General features: G+C 39.7%; 1 long non-coding RNA gene across 1 annotated transcript in view; it reads right to left on the bottom strand.

Annotated features, from left to right (window-relative positions):
- Positions 1-3,124: 3,124 nt before the first annotated feature.
- LOC138149618 (uncharacterized) overlaps positions 3,125-17,818 on the bottom strand; it is a 127,053-nt gene continuing 112,359 nt past the window's right edge. The window contains exon 3 of the long non-coding RNA XR_011165368.1: positions 3,125-3,803. This is a non-coding gene — a long non-coding RNA (uncharacterized lncRNA). The remainder of the gene's footprint in view (positions 3,804-17,818) is intronic.

Here is a 17,818-nt window from a genome sequence, read left to right as displayed (position 1 = left end):
TCAGACTCACTTGCCTGAAGTGAGGGCTGTCACCCTGTCCTCATGGCTGACACTTCTGGATGCCATTGTGTGTCTCTGCATTTCAACAGGCTTGTGTATGTGGGACCTGAGCTAGAGTTGTTCCCTTCTATGTGTCATGCTTTTTAGACTGCAATCTCTTCTCGATTTATCTCTGAACTTCATTTCCAGTCACCCCCTCCACCTACAACAAGAGGAATGGTTTTGCAATTTAATTTAATCACCCACTGAGTTTCCAAAATTAATTTCCTGTTAGGAATAAATATTGTACTATGAAATATAAATCAGACCAGGCAGTAATTTACAATGAACCCGTAAATTAAAATTTAGAGTGAATTCTATGCAACAGATATAGACATAGAAGCACTTAGAGTCCCCTCCTGTTTGAATCATCTGTGGCCACTTAGAAATGTTGCCTGATCTGAATGGACATGCCTTTAATAGTGATGTCTTTCAACTTTGATAACTCAAGTTCAAAAAAAGTACTTTTGCTTCCTGAGATACTGTTTTTTCCCCAAAAGTACCCATTCCCTGTGGGAGTGATCAACTCGTTCATTCACTCACTTAATCATAGATATTTTCTGAGCCTCTACTGTGCACAAGGCACCCAAACATAAACAATGAAAACATTCAGAATTCAGTGGAAAGACTGACAGAAGATACTGGAACTGGAACAAAGGTAACCTTGCTTAGTTCCCATCCCAGATACTCATTCATTACTTTACCAATTTAAGAAACATTCCTCTTTGCTTCTACCCCAAAAATTACCACAGTGCTTAGTCGTTGAGAGATGTTCAGTAAAAAACAAAACAAAGCAAAACAAACAAAAAAAACCCCTGTTCTCTGTCCTTAAAGAGCTTATAGTTTGATAGTTAAGATAAAACACAATTATCCCACAATGAAGAATATGATTGGTACCATAGAAGAGATAGGCAAAATGATCTGAGAGTCTAAAGGAGAGAGGTTTAATTTCTGGTGAAGTCCTACTACTGGAATGGGGAGAGACCTTGAGTTCAGATACGACCAGCAGGTACAGATTATCCACTGAATCAGAACATTCTGTTTCATCATAGATTACTTTCAGACACTATTGGTTGTGCCCAGACTCCTGAGTAACATATCATCTCAACCACAGGCAAAAGATACTACTGAGGGAAAGAGACACATCATCCATCTGCCTCCCATAGTGTGCCCTGACATGCACCAAGCAGAGACCCAACTGTACTGCTACCAAGCTTCCCTGTCACACTCAAGTCTTACCTGCCTCCTTTTTGCCTTGTGTACGCTTCACTTTCACAAAATGTTAAAGGGCCAGCTTATAGATGCAAGTTCTGCTTCTTCCTGCTTAACTGTGCCACTTGAACATCGTTCCAGAGTGGAAGAAAGGCTGTGGTATTCCTCAAGATACTGGCAGTCATTCTTCTTTTGCTATTCTTGCAGTCCAACTGCATTGCCTTTGTAAATAATTAGAATTCTGGAAGTGGAATGGTTTGTTTTGGGAGACAATGAGCTCTTCATTACCAGAAGCTACACAAGGTCCACTTATTTGGAATGTAGTAGAAGGAATTCATCTTTTGGGGAATGGATTGGCCTAGATAACACCTGAGGTTGCTGCCAACTCTTGAAGTCTATGGTTCTAGGTAAAGAGTAATGTACTAAGAACTCTTATGGTTTGAACTGATTGGTCTGGAATCATTCTTTTTTTTTAAGCAATTGGGGTTAAGTAACTTGCTCAAGGTTACACGGCCAGGTATTTCTGGGTGGGTGCTAAGTGTCTGAGCCCGGATTCAATCCCAGGTCATCCCAACACTGGAGCCGGTGCTCTTACTCGCTGTGCTACCTGGCCGCCCCTGGAATCATTCTTATGTCAATTGTTTCTAAGATATCTATTTCTACTGTCATGCTATTCTACCTCATGGGCCCCCTTTCCCAGTGAAATGCCCTCATTCAGCCAGATCACGATTCCTACAACAGAGACAGAGTCCTTAGAAGAATGGGCTAAGATAGGAGGATTCTATGCTGAGGCCAAGGTGTCTCACATAATGCCTTTGACCTTAAGGACTTAGTGACAGATTGTATGGAGTAACTTACTGAGTTGTCAGTACCTACTATGATTGATGGCAAGCAGGAGACCCTTGTGTCCCAGCCCTGGGAGAGCACCAGGGTAGTGATCCATGTGGCACATGCCACATGGCAGGAAGATGTCATAATATAATCAGATCCTCCCATGTTAATTTACAAGTTTGACAGCCAGTCTTCTCCAGCTACATTTTTCATACATTCCTAAAAAGCAATCTCTGTTTTCATCACTTTTACATTCCCTAATGTTGGAGATCAGTGGCCAAGAAAATCTGGAGATAGAAGGAGTAACCTGACAGTAAGATTTGAGGAGGACCAAGAAGGGCCTTAAACTTACAAAATACCCCTTCGACTATCCTGTTGTCATGTGGGAAAGGCCTCACTTCTTTGGAGTTAAGGAAATTTCCCTTGTTGGAATGGAGATGCATCCTGTTATGGTTGCTAGAGAATCAACCTTGTTATCACAATGACCTGGATTCAAGTCTATCTACTGGTGTTGCTGAGAGATAAGGTGCAAATCACTCAGCCTCTCATTGCATCCAAGAACTGTCTAAGATTATAGATTATAAGTTACAGACAAGTTGTTGATCAGCATCAGTGAAGGGAATTTCTATACAGAGCTTTTCTCACTAAGATAAAAGGTCCAGACAAGCCTCTCCCTCCAACAGTCAAAAAACAGTTAAAATTCTTCTAAGCCTTATTGGTCACTAACACATTGGTTTTCATGCATTTCCCAGAGGGCAGGCTTTGGTAGGAGAAAGAATGAAGAAATAGGTTGAGTACTTGGAAAAGTTAGAGATGACAGGCCAAGAGGGTATCACTGTAGTGGATGCAAGTTAGGGGAGGGGAGGGAAAGCATGGACCTAAGGCAGAGTATAAAGGAACTGAGAAGGGAACATTTCTTGCCATCCAGAGATTCCCTGGTCCTGAAGGAGAAGAAGAGCTTAACGTGTGAATTTTAAAATGTAGCTTCCTGTTACCTAATAAGACAACAGGACAACAGAATTGTAGAAAAGATGCATCCTTTATTGGAAATTAGATCAATAAATTTCCCAGTGATGTTACATTTGGTTACAAGGACATCAAGGGGGAAACATCTGGTTCTCTTACCAAACTTTGTTGGGGGGGGGGGGGAGGCGTTTCCCCTTAAGCACATAAATTTGCTTGACTTTGGTCTCCTTTCTCCCTGCCCATCAGAAAAGCTAATGGAACCAAACCAAATATTTACATGTGAAATGCTTGACTTCAGCTCTAGTTAGGAGCCTCTTACAAAGTTCAGAATTAAAGGTGCCAGTCCCCTCTGGGCCAAATGCTTGAATTCCTGCCCCAGTCTGTAAAAACCAAGAGGAGGCACCATCTGATAGCTGTTCCCTGTGCCTATGGGAGCTGAGTAGGTGGTTCAAGTCCAGTAGACAAATGCCCAAGTTGCAACGAGCACAGCTTGTGTGTGATTCTCTTGGTAGAGGAGCCAAGGCCTGGAGAACACAGGATCCATATTTTTGGTAGGCACTCTGCATAGTGATGGGCTGGAGGCTCATGCAGAGTGATTGGACGACCAAGCTGTTGAATTACGTGTCCAAAACTAATGCGGTATGTGCATCAGTCACTTTAGAGATCATGTCTGTGGATCTGAAGTTGCCTCTGAGTAAAAATCTCCTCAGGCCCCAAGATTGTGTTAGCATAGTCAGGTAGACAGGACAATTTAGCTATGGAGAAAGGGAGTCAAGAGCTATGGACAATTCAGTTTGATTCATTTCAACATACATTAATTCAACATTCACTATATGCAAGGAATTAGCTTTGAATGCTCAATCAGGTTCTCTCAAGTTCTGTAGCTTCCTGCAAACAGCAGATAAAGGCAAGGTGAGTTAGATCCTCTAAGCAGACCTTCTAAGCAGGACCATGGCATTTTAATTAAATAGCTGGTAGTCCTTGAACAAGGTAGACTTATAATCAAATGAGAACTCTATGTGGTTTTGTAGTGTATAGAGCACCAGGCTTAGAGTCAGAAAGACTCTTCTTTCTCAGTTCAAATTCATCTGTAGACACTTAATAGCTGTGTGACCCTGGCAAGTCACTTAAGCTTGTTTGCCTCAGTTTCCTCATTTATAAAATGAGTTGGAGAAGAAAATATCAAACCACTCCAGTATCTTTGCCAAGAAAACCCCAAATGGGGTCAGACGTTACTGAAATAACTGAACAACAGCAAAGAGACTGGTTTCATTCATAAACTGTGTTTATGTGTCTCTGGGAAAATACCAAGCATAACATTTGTTTTGAGGTGCCCAGTGTTAAGACTAGAAAATACCAGAAGATTTCGCAATGAGGGATCTATGTCATGAGTCAGTGACAATGACATCCTTGACAAGGCTCTCAGAGCCTGTCCCTATTCTCCCAGGTTTGTTGGTATCAAAAGTTGTAGGTCAGAGACCATGGGTTCCTGAGAGAAAGGATAAAATACTTAAGAAGACTAAGTAGGGTTTTAGGAAAAATTTCTACTTAGATGTCATTGCCGTGCTCTAAAACCTACAATGCCTCTCTGTTATCTGTCTTTTGGGGATGGGGGGTTGTGGAATAATGGTCCAAATACAGTATTTTCTTTGTATGCTCTGTGCATAGGATAGTATCTTGCATATTATAAACACTTAATCGTTGCTTGTTGATTGGATCATTTCATTGCTGCAGGGAACACTCTAAAAGGAAATGCCTCCTACCAATGCCAATTGGTCACTGCCAGGTAATTTATAGCCCCAGAGAGGAGAAATGACTTGCCAAAGGTCACACAGCCATTATATGCAAAGGCAATACTTGAACTTAGGCCTTCCTAACTCCAGGGCTGGCTTTCCATTATTCTACATTGTCTCTCATACCAAAACTCCTCAGAGCCTAGCTTTCAAGCCTCTCCATTATTTAATTAAATATAATCAATATTATTTTCCAACTACTCCTCAATTGATTATTACTAACACACCGTGTTCACCTGTCTCTTCACTTCTACCAATGCCGTTTACTGCTCCAGAATATCTTCCCTCCTCTCCTTCACTTCTCCTTAGTGGCTTAGTCCAAGTCTGAATTTCCTAGCCTTTTTTGGTTATTCCAGCTCTCAGCACTTCTGGTAAATGTCACCCAGGTGAGCACTTTAATTATTCTCTAATTCTTTCCTGTCTGTTACCTGCACAGCAAGACTGTGGGCAAGGACTAGTCATATTTCTCTGATTCCCTGAAGCTAGGAGGAGCAATGTAGCATAGTGGATAGAGACCTGACCTTAAGGTCAGGGTTCAGGTACCACCTCTGAAACAAGCTAGCTCTTGACCTCTGTCTGCCTCGGTTTACTCATCTGGGAAAATGGGAATAATAGTAGCACCTATGTCACAAGGCTGTTGTATGATCAATAAGATAATATGTGTAAAGCACTTTGCAAAGATCATACAGCTGGTAAGTAGAGGAACAAAGACAGAAACCTAGATCTCTTGACTCCTAAAGTATTGCCCTTCACGCCATATTTGTAGCCTTTCTTTAAAGCACTATATAATGTTAGCTATTGTTGTTATTGTTTTTCTTATTTCTATTTAACCTCTGTTGTTCTCAGCAACTCTCCAAGACTCTAAGTTGCAAATAGGGTACCAGTAATGGTAGACACAGTTTCCTCACCCATATGTTCTCTACACCAATGACATCGCAAATCCAGTCTATATCCCTATTTCCTGAAGCACCTGACATAGTATGGACACAAAGTCCATAATCAGTAAACACCAAGGAGATCATTCTTTCATATTTAGAGGAAAAGTACTCTGTCTAGTAATATTTATTCTTCTAGAGCAACCTACTCTTTTTTTCCTCTGCCATCATTGTTAAAGAAAGGTGGTAAATATGGTAGGAAGAGAAATGCTTCAGGTGTGAGGAGATCTGGGTTTTGGTGTTTGTTCCTCTAATTACTAGTTATATGATCTTAGGAAGGTTATTTTGGCTCTTTGAGTTTTATCCACATAATGGAGTAAAAAGTCTCTGTATAGTTTCCACCCCACCTTACAAGATGCCCCTTACAGGATAAGCTTTTCACTTCTGAGATAAACTCACTACTATACTGCTAATCTAAACCTTTACTGACACTACTCCCTTCAGCCTTCTTTCCCCTCTGTTTAGAGGGCTAGAAGACAGACTCCTCCCAATACCTTCCCTTTCTAGAGGGCAGAAACTGAACCCTAAGCTCACTCCACTCTGAAGCTGCTGCACTGCCTAGCTTTAACTCCATATAACATGATGCCTTCATGCAGGGAATCCCCCGCCATCCTGTCTCTTCCCATACACTGCTACTTCCTGGCTTCTTGTTAGATTGTAAGCTCCTTGAAGGCAGGTGCTGTCTTTTTATTAGCTGCATCCCCAGTATTTATCACAGTGCTTGGCACATAGTAGGTACTTAATAAATGTTGTTCTTTAAATTGGATTCGATTTGATGTACAGAGTCATTGTGAGAACCAAATTGAACAAAAATAAAATGTAAATGAAAGCATCTTTGAGAATGCCTCAGAGAAACACTCAGTCATTGAAATGCATTGCTTATCACTCACCTATGAATGAATCATTATTTGTATTAAGAAAGTGAGGGGGAATTGATTTTCAGGTCACTGTGGGGAAATAGAGTAAGCAGAGCCTTGCTGGAAGAAGGATTTGAATTTGTGCTCTAAGACTTTCTAGCAAGTCATTTAATCTCTTCAAACCTCTGTTTCCTCATCTATAAAATGAAAACTCTTAAGATTTACACTCCCTACCGCATCGGACCATTGTGAGGGTAATGCTTTGTAAAACTTTGTCTATTATATGAGTGCAAGCTATTGTTGGTAGTCTATTCATAATAAGGACACTATAAGGTTTGATTTCTCCACATCTAGTCATGAACCAAAGGCTTTTCCACTCACTCTTGTTAGCTTCCTACAAAATGCAAGCATATGAACACGTGTTTGGGACTAAAGTCCAAATTCTCCCCAATTTCTTTTTTGTAATTACCTTATTTTAAACTTAAATATGAAATAAAAAGCATTGTGGTGTGCACAGCGAAACATAAGAGAGGATTCAAAATAAATAGCAATAAATTTCCATTTCAAGAAAGCCTATATAATAAATACTACACATTGTGTTCAGTGCTATCTATCTTTTCTTGCTTCCTTGTAAGCTTTTTTTTATTCTCTGCTATACACTTTTTACTTTGTTCTTTTTTCCCCCTTTCTCCCTCCCCTCCCCCAAGAAGGCAACAATTAAGTATGGATACACACACACACATACATTTATACATATACACACAAGCCTATATACATACATGCATATATACATGTATGCATATTCTTACATACACATACATACTTAGATATCTATAGTCATACTTATATATAGACATATACATTTATCTGCATCTATGTAAAACTGTATTACACTTGTTTGTCCTCTATTTCTCTGAGAGTGGATAACATCTCTCTTCCTAAATTCATCTTTCCATATTTTTTTAAGTCCTCCAATCCATCATTTCCTATGCCACAGCAATATTCCAATCTTATCCTGTCTAGTTGTTTCAAATAGTCTAAAACAATATTGACTAACATGGCTAGCATATAGTGTAGTTTCCATATTTTTCTCTAATTCTCTCCAATTTCAAAATTAGTAGAGAAATCTGGTTAATGCTCTGTGTCTTACAAAGGAAAGACATAAAGGATTTGATCATTAACTAGAACTAGAAAACTGTCACACCTACACTTAATAAGTCTAATAATAGCTAGTATTTAGTGCAGCAATTTGGAGCTAACCAGTATGACATTTCATTTGTTCTAACAAGATTTAATATTGGCCAGATCTGCCTAACTAATGTTGAGATTAGCTAGTTAATGTTGGCATTAACCAGAATTTTGAAGCCAGATACTATAAAAACATCAGCCTAAAATATGTTGAAACTATCTTAATTTCAATTGTCTTCATGTCTTCTGTTCTTTGGCCTGGACTAAAGTTGATCCTTTTAAAAGGGTCACCCTAGAGTCCAGGGATCATCTGGTTAAACTATTTTCCCTAGTTCTACTAGCATTATAGCACCATAGACAAAAAAAGACCCTCCCTTCAAATTTTATGAACAATATTATCTTCCTCTCTTTTCTGGGGTCGGCATGAAAGATGTGGAGTAAAAAGAGAAATTTTTACACACACATATATGCATGTGCCCCTGACCAGTGCTATCCCTTCCTTGCCTTAGACATTGCCTTTAGGGAATGGGGCAAATGGTTGGGAGTTGTAATCTCTCACTTTGAGGGAAATGGTGGTGGGGGAGAGGGTTGAGAAATAAACAATTGGCTAATGAAAAATCCAGACTGACTAGTTAAGGGGATGAAGAGACATCTTCAAATAGGTAGGAGAAGAAATCCTCCTTTAGGTCTTAAAAAACAATGCTTTGAAATGCAAGCTGAAGGTTATGTCACCCTTGTAAACCTTCCTGCCCTGGAGGTGGGGGAGAATGGGGGTGAGGAGCCTTTACTTGGTCTGTGTTTGAAAGACGAAAGAAACACTGCTGGGATGAGGCTGGCATTGAATCCCTTTCCCCATGGGGAAGGTCAAGGATATTGAGACCAACCTGCTTCATGCAGGAAATAAATCAACTCAAGACAAGCTGTGGTTTGGATTCAATTGTCTAGAGGCACAAAACCATCTTTTTTTTCTCCCAAAGCAAACCACACATCTACACAAAATGGCTGGGTAAAAAAATCTAGTGATTAACTCTTTTGGAACTCTCCCAAGTAATCCAGTTGATGAGCCCCTCTGTAATCCTGACTAGTACTATTCTTCTCACTCTAGAAGTACATTTACAACTTGCTGAGGTGGGCCAGAGGAGAGAAAGCTAAGGCAAGGCACTGTAAAGCTAAGGCTGTAAAATTTCCAGGTCATTAAGGGGTGGGAACAAATAGCAATCCCCACCAAAAAAGAATCTGTCTTTAATTTTGCAAACCATAAAAGCCTAGGATCCTAGAATTTTAGGGCTGGAATGATCCTTCAAGATAATCCAGGCCAATCCTCTCATGTTACAGTGGAAGGCACTAAGGTTTAGAGGAGGGATGGGACATGCTCAATTTCACACTGTTAGTGGCAGACTAGGAATCAGATCTTTTGACATCTATTCTTCCCACCATGCCACATTATTACTTTATTCAGAGCCCTTCCACAAATATTACTTCATCTAACTTTCCAATCTGCCAGCACAGAATGAAGTGAGATCTCTTAATAAAGATCTCTATCCACTAGGTTCCTGATCTTACTTCCACTGTAACACAGCAACAGTGACGGCACAGGTACTCTTTGTTAAACAAAACACACAATAATAATTTTTTTTAAAACTTGCAAAATTGATAGAGAATGACACATTCATTTTTATAGAAGCTGGAGTCTTAGCGTTTTGGAATTTGTTTCCTAAAGTTTTAATTGGGGACATCTACTGGTGAAGCATGGTGCTGTAGCCCAGTTCTATTAGACTATAACTTCAGGAAAGTACTATGTTGCTGGAAAACAAATCAAACAAAGCAAATTACTAAGAAATTCAAGTCACTGAACAAACAATTATTAAGAATCTCCTAAGTGCAAGATACTTTTCATCCTGGAGATGAAAAGATAACTATGACATATTCCATGTTCTATAGTAGTTTTATAGTTTAATAGTTGAAATTGGAAAAGAGGGCAAATAACTTATAGGAAGAAGAATAAGAGAAATACAAAGGATGTGCAGGTAAAGTGACAAGAGATATTTAGAGAGGGACAAACAATTTTAATTTAGAGGAACAGGAAAAGCTTCATGAAGGAATTAGAATATGCATAGAACCTTGAAAGAATGATTGGGGGGGGCATCCACAGATGGCTTTGGGTAGGAGAAGCCTATTCTTGACATGGGAGATGGCATGAGGAAAGGCATGTAGATGAGAGAAGACAATATAAATAGGGGGATGGTGAATTATATCAGTTGGATGGAACATAGACTATGGCAAAAGTAGTACTAGATAAGGCTTGGGAGGTAGATTAGAGCCAGATTTTAAAGGGACTTAAATTTAAAAATCAGGAATTTTTACTTTATTTGATATGCCAAGGTGAGCAAGGGCAGTTAGATAATGTAGTGGACAGAGTGCCCAATCTGGAGTTAAGAAGATTCCTCTTCAGGAGTTCAAATCTGGCCTCAGACACTTACTAGCTACGTGGACCTTGGGTGAGCAACTTAACCCCATTTACCTTAGTTTCCTCAGCTGTAAAATGAGCTGGAGAAAGAAATGGAAAACCTCTCAAGGATCTTAGCCAAGAAAACCCCAAACTGGGCTGAGGAAGAGTTGAACATGACTGAAACAACTCAACAAATGGTGAGAAAATGAAATTTTTTCATCATAGAAAAATTATAATTATTGAGTAAAAGGCAGTGTGAAAAGTGCTAGATATTGAGTTAGTGGACCAGGATTTGAATCATGTCTCTTCTAGCTATTAAGTATATGACCTTTGCAAAGTCACATAATTTCTCTTGGTCTAGAATAAAGGGGTTGGAGTTGATCATATTTATACTCTCTTCTATATCTAAATCTCTATTCCTATAATAAATCAATTAATCAACCAATCAATTAAAAAGCATTTATTAAGTGCTGATTCTGTGCTAGGCACCTTGCTAGGCAACACAAATACAAATACAAAAAATGAAACAATGTCAGAATTGGCAAATACAAGAAATTTACAATCTGCCTAGGGAAATAATAGTTACACGCATAAATGCATGCAGCATAAAAATAAAGTTCTTAGATACAAACTCATATAAAATAGTTAAATACCAAGTAGTTTGAGAATGAGGGCACTATCATTTGGGAGTCAGGGAAGTTCATGCAGAAGGCTCTACTTGGACTACATCTTAAAGGAAAGGAAGGGCTCTGTGAGTTGAAGGCAAGGAAGGATTGCATCCTGGGCATGTGGGATGGCCAGTACAAGGATGTTCCTGAGGAACATTTAACTCCACAGCAGAGTGCCATGGAGGGGGAAAGGTGGTGGAGAATAACATCTAATAAAGCTGGAAAGATAGGTTGGGGTCAGTTTTGAAGGATTGTAAAAGCTGAAGAGTTCATATTTTACCCTAGGGATAATAAGAAGTCTTTGGGGCATTATGAGTAGGGGAGATATCTATGATTAGAAAATATTACTTTGGCAACAGTGTGTAGGATAGACTAGAGAGACTTGAACTGGAGCAAACTAGAAGGCTCTTGTAATAATCTAGGTGAGAGGTAATGGTCAGCTATGGTGGTAACAGTATGAATGATGAGAAGGGATCAGATTTAAGAAGTGTTGAACAGGCAGAAAGGCAACATTGGGCAACTGACTGGATATGTGAGGTGAAGGAGAATGAGAAGTCAAGGATAATGCCAAGGCTATGAACCTAGGAGACTAAAAGGATGGCAGTGCCTTTAATACAAATAGGGGAGTTTTGAATAAGGGAGAGGTTGGAGGGAAAGATAATGGGTTGTAATCATGTTGAATTGAAGATGCCTCTGGTACACATAGTTTGAAATGTCCAGCAGACAGATGGTGATGCAGGTCTGAAGTTTAGACAAGAAGCTAACAGAACCAAAGACCTTCATATATTTTCTGGAACCACGCAAAGGTAAGATACATTGGAACATATAAGAAATATCAGGCAAGGGCCTGCTGGAAATGCTGCAGTGCAAATGGTGCTGACCACTAATGTGGGCAAACCATGAATCACATGAAATGAACTGAAGCATTTGAATGCTTTTATTATTTGCTCATACTATATCATTGCAAAATTGGAAATAGTTGTCCTAAGTTTGGGGCCAGGTCATCCCACTAATATAATAATTTCAAAAAATATTCATATAAAACATGGCATTTCTCATTTAAATTCATTATCTGTCTGCTTAGCTTTAAATTCATTTTCATCTCTCCCAAACAGAACTAAGCATGGCTTCCAAATTAAGAGACAAACTGGAACTTCTTATTAACTAATTATATGATATGTATGGATACCACCAAATTATGTGGCTCCACCAAAAACAAATCTCTTGGAATCTGTTTTCAGTGTTATCAAAATGTCATTTCAATTGTGTGTCTCAAGAACAATGTACACCACAGAACAATATAGACTAAAGGCTTGAGGTTTGAAACTGTAGGTCACATTGAACCAATGAATTAAGGTAATACCTACAAACACCTTGATCTTCTCTGGACAAGATGTTACAACTAAAAAGATATCAAGGAGAAGGCTATAGCTGAACATGGTGGGAGATTTGATGACATTCTGAAATAAAAGATGAATGGGAAGAGCATGTTTAGAGTTATAAAATATGGGAATAGATTTAGAAAGCATCCTAACAAAAACACCATGCAATATAAAAGATAGAGCACAACACCAGCCTAGGACAACTATAGAAAGATTAGCACTTCCATGCTTAAAAGGAGTAAGAGGGGGGCGGCCAGGTAGCATAGTGAGTAAGAGCACCAGCCCCAGAGTCAAGATGACCTGGGATCGAATCTGGGCTCAGATACTTAGCACCACACCCAGAAATAACTGGCCATGTAACCTTGAGCAAGTTACTTAACCCCAATTGCTTTAAAAAAAAAAAGGAGTAAGAGGATTGATAGACATTTTTAGAGTACATGATAAACTGGTCAGAAACATACCCAAACACTTTTGAAATAAGCAGACATCATGTAACCAAAAAAAAAAAAATGGCAAAGGCTTATAGTAACCTTTATTTTTTGGAGTTATCAAATTGGAACCAAAAGTGACAACAACTCTAGAGGGAGCCTATGAATTGACTGAGATTAAAAAATGGAATCCAAAGGCCCTCAATGGGCAACATCCACAACAAGAACTCAGTCAAAAAATATGTCAATAAAGAAGCATCAATCAAATTCTGAGTCACATTGATCTATTTGTAGACATGGAGGGGACTAGGGCAATTCAGTAATTCATTGCCATAAGAAACTATATAATGGTTATCCTTAAAGAGCCTGGACTTAATGATCAGCATAGATTATGCAGGATAACTGTAAAGCTCATGCAACCTATCACTGCAGACTTTAAAAATTCAGCACCTAACAAATGCCTAGCATGAAATAATCTAGTGGCTAGAGTTATGCATCAGAAGCTTATTATTTTTCATGGACTGGCAGACAACACATACTCATACTATAAATACAGATCTCAAAATATCCTGGAGGGAAGGTAATAAGCATTTATATAACTCTGACTACATGCCGGGTACTAAGTTAAGTGCTTTACAAAAATTATCTCATTTAATCCCCACAACAGTCTGTGTCTTCAAGGAATTTACCAATTAATCATAGGGAAGATATAATAAATACAAGAATATCTACAAGATAAGGCAGACCTTGAGAAGGAGTGAGTATAGAAGAAAAAGCACCAGACTTATAGTCAGGAGACCTGGGTTCACATCTTGTCTCTGTCACTTGCTGCATGACCATGGAAAAGTCACTTAAGCTCTCTGAGACTCGCATACATACATTTATATCTATATATCTCTATCTGTCTCAATCTGTCTCTATCTATCTATCTATCATCTATCTATCACCTCTCTCTATCATCTATCTATCTATCTATCTATTTATCTATAAACAAAAGAGGTAGATATGGGGAAAAATGGATAGAGAGCTTTGGACATGGAGTCAGGAAGACCCGAGTTCAAATTCAGCCTTAGTCACTCACTAACTGTGTGACCTTGGGAAAGTGACTTCATTTTTGCCTACCTCCTTAGGTAATATAATATAAAGTTATTAAATACAAACATATAAAATAGTTAAATGTTAAGTACATGTAAATAGCACCTACCTTCCTGGGTTGTTGTAATGAGATCATACAAACCCTAAGGTTCTGTATAAATGCTAGTTACTATTATTGAGAGCTATGCTGACTTAGTGACCCATTATTCCTAGCACTGCATTTCAACCAGTGTTGGAAGAGGTATTGTTGGGGAAAGGGACAGCAAGCAGAAGCTTTTTTCATTACCTGCTTTTTTGTCAAGCACCCCTCCCTGTGACATTTACATCCCTACTATATCCCTTCCTACATTTGTATCCCTAGAAAGTAGTAGCATCCTCTCTGCCTTGAGAAGGAACCAGTAGGCAGGGACCCAACGTCTGTTGCTGATGTTGACCTCTCTGCATTGTCTTTTATCTCCTTACAAAGGTCACCAATGAAAGCTGACCTCACCTTGAAGCCATCACTGATTTCCAGTGACCAGCCTATCCTTCCTTTGCTCCCTTGACATGCTTATAATAAGCTCCTTTTGGTTCTCCGAGTCCTGAGTTTTGCCTCATTAATCAGGGTAAAAGCCCAAACAAAGAATTTTCCTTTCAATGCTATTGTTGTTACCATTGTTATTCTTACAGAAAGCCTGTTGTGGCTTGAAAGCTAGCTCTGATGGTGACAGCACACCGACTTGATTAACTGTGTAATGGAAGGAATCAGGGATATCCCAAGTACTCCGCCTTGCTCTTTTCCACTGTTCCCTGTGCCCAGTGATTTGGGAAAGTGCTTCAGTATTCACATTTGCATTTGTTTGTTTCTTATGGTCTGATTTGTTGTGAGGAAAGAGCTCTGCAAATGCTTTAAAGCATTATATACATTTAAGTTGACAGGATCATAGATTAAGGGTTGGAAAGGCCACTGTTTTATAGATCAAGCCCAGGCTGGGTTCAGTCATTTGCCCAGCGCCATCTAGGCAGTAAGCGACAGACAGAGCCAGGATACAAACCCAGAGCTGATTTTAAATCTAATCATTTTGCACAGCACTAGGTTGCCTCTCTGGAATAGTTGTCACTGTAGTGATGTGTGTCAAATGACTGATTCAAATGAAGTGCCTTAGGAGCTCGGAGAAGAGAGAAATTGAGGTTGCATGAAGGAATTAGCATTGGAATTAGGCCTTGAAGGATGGATAAAATTTTCATAGGTGAAGATGGAATGGGGAGGACATCCCAGGTGGATGGAATGGTAGGAGGAAAAGTATAAGGTCTCATCAAGCGATCTCACTTCTTCACCACTTTTTTTCTAGGCTCTGAAACCTACTAGCTGGAGGATCTTGGTTGCCAATTTGTTTATCTCTGGACTTCGGAGGTAATCTAGTTCACCTACCTCTTTATGCATAGGAAACTAAGGTCCTTTACCATCTCCCAGGGGCCCAAGAGTGACTGGGACAGTGCTTTACACGTGATAGGTACACAGTGATAGTTAAAATGAATGACTGGACTAAGGAATAAATGACTACAATCTCTTTGTATAAAGGGATAGGCTTTCTCTAATACTGTATTATCCCCATCAGCCTGGGTTGTTCTGTATAGGGTGAGCAGTCAGGGATTCAGTAGCTGTAGCAGGATAGAAGTCATGAGCTCTGTTTGGGTTTGTTACCTGATGAAATCTTCAAAGGAAACCAGGCAGCTCTGCTTCCCCAACTACACTTGTTTACTCCCCATGGCAACTTTCAACCGGCAGAGAAACCCAAGAATCTGCTCCTCCAAGCCCCTTTCTTTCTGTTTACAAACTCAATAGCAAGAAGGAATTTGGGGGTTATAAAACAGACGCTGGGCAGACCTGCTGGGAGGCAGACCAAGACGTCCAAATGCACAATCCTCCTTCAAGGTTTATGTTGGCAGAGAGGCCAGAGTTAGAGAAATCCAAGTCTGGGTTGTTTTTCTTTCTGCATTGAAATCACACAGGCAGGCATGGCCCCAGTGCTTCCAGCTGGCTCAGGAAGTCTGCTTCTATGCTCCTACAAATCAGGGACCTTTTCTTTCCTGCCCTTCTGTGCATTGCACATAGTAGGAGCTCCATGCACACTTGCTGATTGTTTGAGTCTAGTTCTGGCAGTCCCAAGAGATCCTCTTCTGAGGGCTGGCATGTAAAGGCAGATCCATACAAGGCTACTATCCAACCCCTAAACTCCTGAGGATAAAGCTAGAGGGAGTTAGCTATCCTTTCGCCTGTGTGAGAGACATTCAACAATCTCATCTTTTACACCAAACCAAGGTGTTTATTAGCATTGGAGAGCAATATTCCAATTATTTCACATGAAGGAGTTATCAACTGTGATTCTGAATTTCTAAGATCCCTTTCCAAGCTACTTGGAATAATATCAGCATTATTTCCTCTGGGTAGACCTGTTTGTTTATTAGTGATTCCATCTAGCATGTGCTATCTCTTTAATTCTATTGTATAACTCCTTAAAAAAAAAGAAGTCTCTATCTTGGAATCACAGCAGAAAAATAGAATGTCACAGCTGGAAGGGATCTTAGAACACTGATGATATAATGTTAGAGCTGCAAGGAAGCTTTCCTAGGCTCCTTATTTCACAGATTGGGAAACTGAGATCTTGAGAGAGGGAATGATACACATCAGTTAACCCGTTACACAAAGAGCTGGGAATGCTATGTCTTTTTTATTTCCACACCCACTCAACTAATTCAGTTCAATAAGCATTTATTAAGCTATTAAACTCCTGGGCTCTGTACCCAGTAGGAGTTTAATAAAGATTGTTAACTGACTGCCCTAGGGATCAGAGATCATCTGGGAGTTGTGATCCTTAGAAAACCAACATCTTTAAAACCGATCAAACTGAATGGGTAAGAGTGACCTCACCTCAGCATGTGTTGGATCCCAACACACTAGAGGCTTGTTAAAGTTAATTGGCTTGTATTTGGTGGCCCATTCCACCAGACCCCCTTTAAAGACACACTATATTCATAGGGGCCACCCGAGTGCAGCATTCCTATGTGCTTAGATGATTGGTCCAATAGTGACTTCACTCCAATTGATTAACTACATGTTATTTCAAATTTCTTCATTCTATGTGATGGAAGAGTAGTTGGTTTCTGGGAATTACAGTCATCCCTCAAAGTGCTGGCACTAACAGAGGAGAGGGAAGGTACGGATAATCCAAAGCTGTGGATAGACCCCTACTCCTCTATGTTTCTCTTTGGAATGAATTGGGTGATGTTTTACTCCAGCAAATTTCCCTTCTACAATTATAGTTGACTGGAATTGCTTTGAAGATGAATTTACATTATCTGAGAACTTGCTGGCTGATGCAGACTAGGGGGTGGAGTAGGGAGCAAAGTGAGAAGTTGCATGGGTCATGTGCTTGCTGGTGTGGGAAAGTTGACCCAGGATTCAAAATTGGCAATGGATAACACCCAAAGTAAATTGTTTCCATTTATTCACCTTTCTCTTTTCCAAACAACTGTGTTCTGGAGTATAATGGAGGTCTGGCATGAAGTACAACTTCTGTGTGAGTTCATCTTTCTGTATGAAATACTAATACTTTCAGAGCCCAGTTATCTTCAGAGGGATTTCAGTTTAAAAAGTGAGGGGCTTTCTGTATTCACAGAAAGGCCTTTGAGGATCCAGAAAGGTGAAAAAATTAGTGTTCTGGGTAGTACTTAGAAAAAAAGAGGCCAGAAAATCAGGAAAACCAGGGACTACTTCTGAACTTTGTCAGAGATCCTTCTCCTATATTCCTTTCTTCTTCCTTCTTCTCTCCTTTCCTTTCCTTTCCTTTCCTTTCCTTTCCTTTCCTTTCCTTTCCTTTCCTTTCCTTTCCTTTCCTTTCCTTTCCTTTCCTTTCCTTTCCTTTCCTTTCCTTTCCTTTCCTTTCCTTTCCTTCCCTTCCCTTCCCTTCCCTTCCCTTCCCTTCCCTTCCCTTC

The sequence above is a fragment of the Petaurus breviceps genome, unplaced genomic scaffold, assembly GCF_028583685.1.
Source record: "Petaurus breviceps papuanus isolate PSGF00001 unplaced genomic scaffold, PetGlider_PUasm1.0 90847, whole genome shotgun sequence".
Classification (NCBI taxonomy): domain Eukaryota; kingdom Metazoa; phylum Chordata; class Mammalia; order Diprotodontia; family Petauridae; genus Petaurus; species Petaurus breviceps.
The sequence above is the reverse complement of the archived record's forward strand: the minus strand, read 5'-3'. Positions and strand labels throughout refer to the sequence as shown.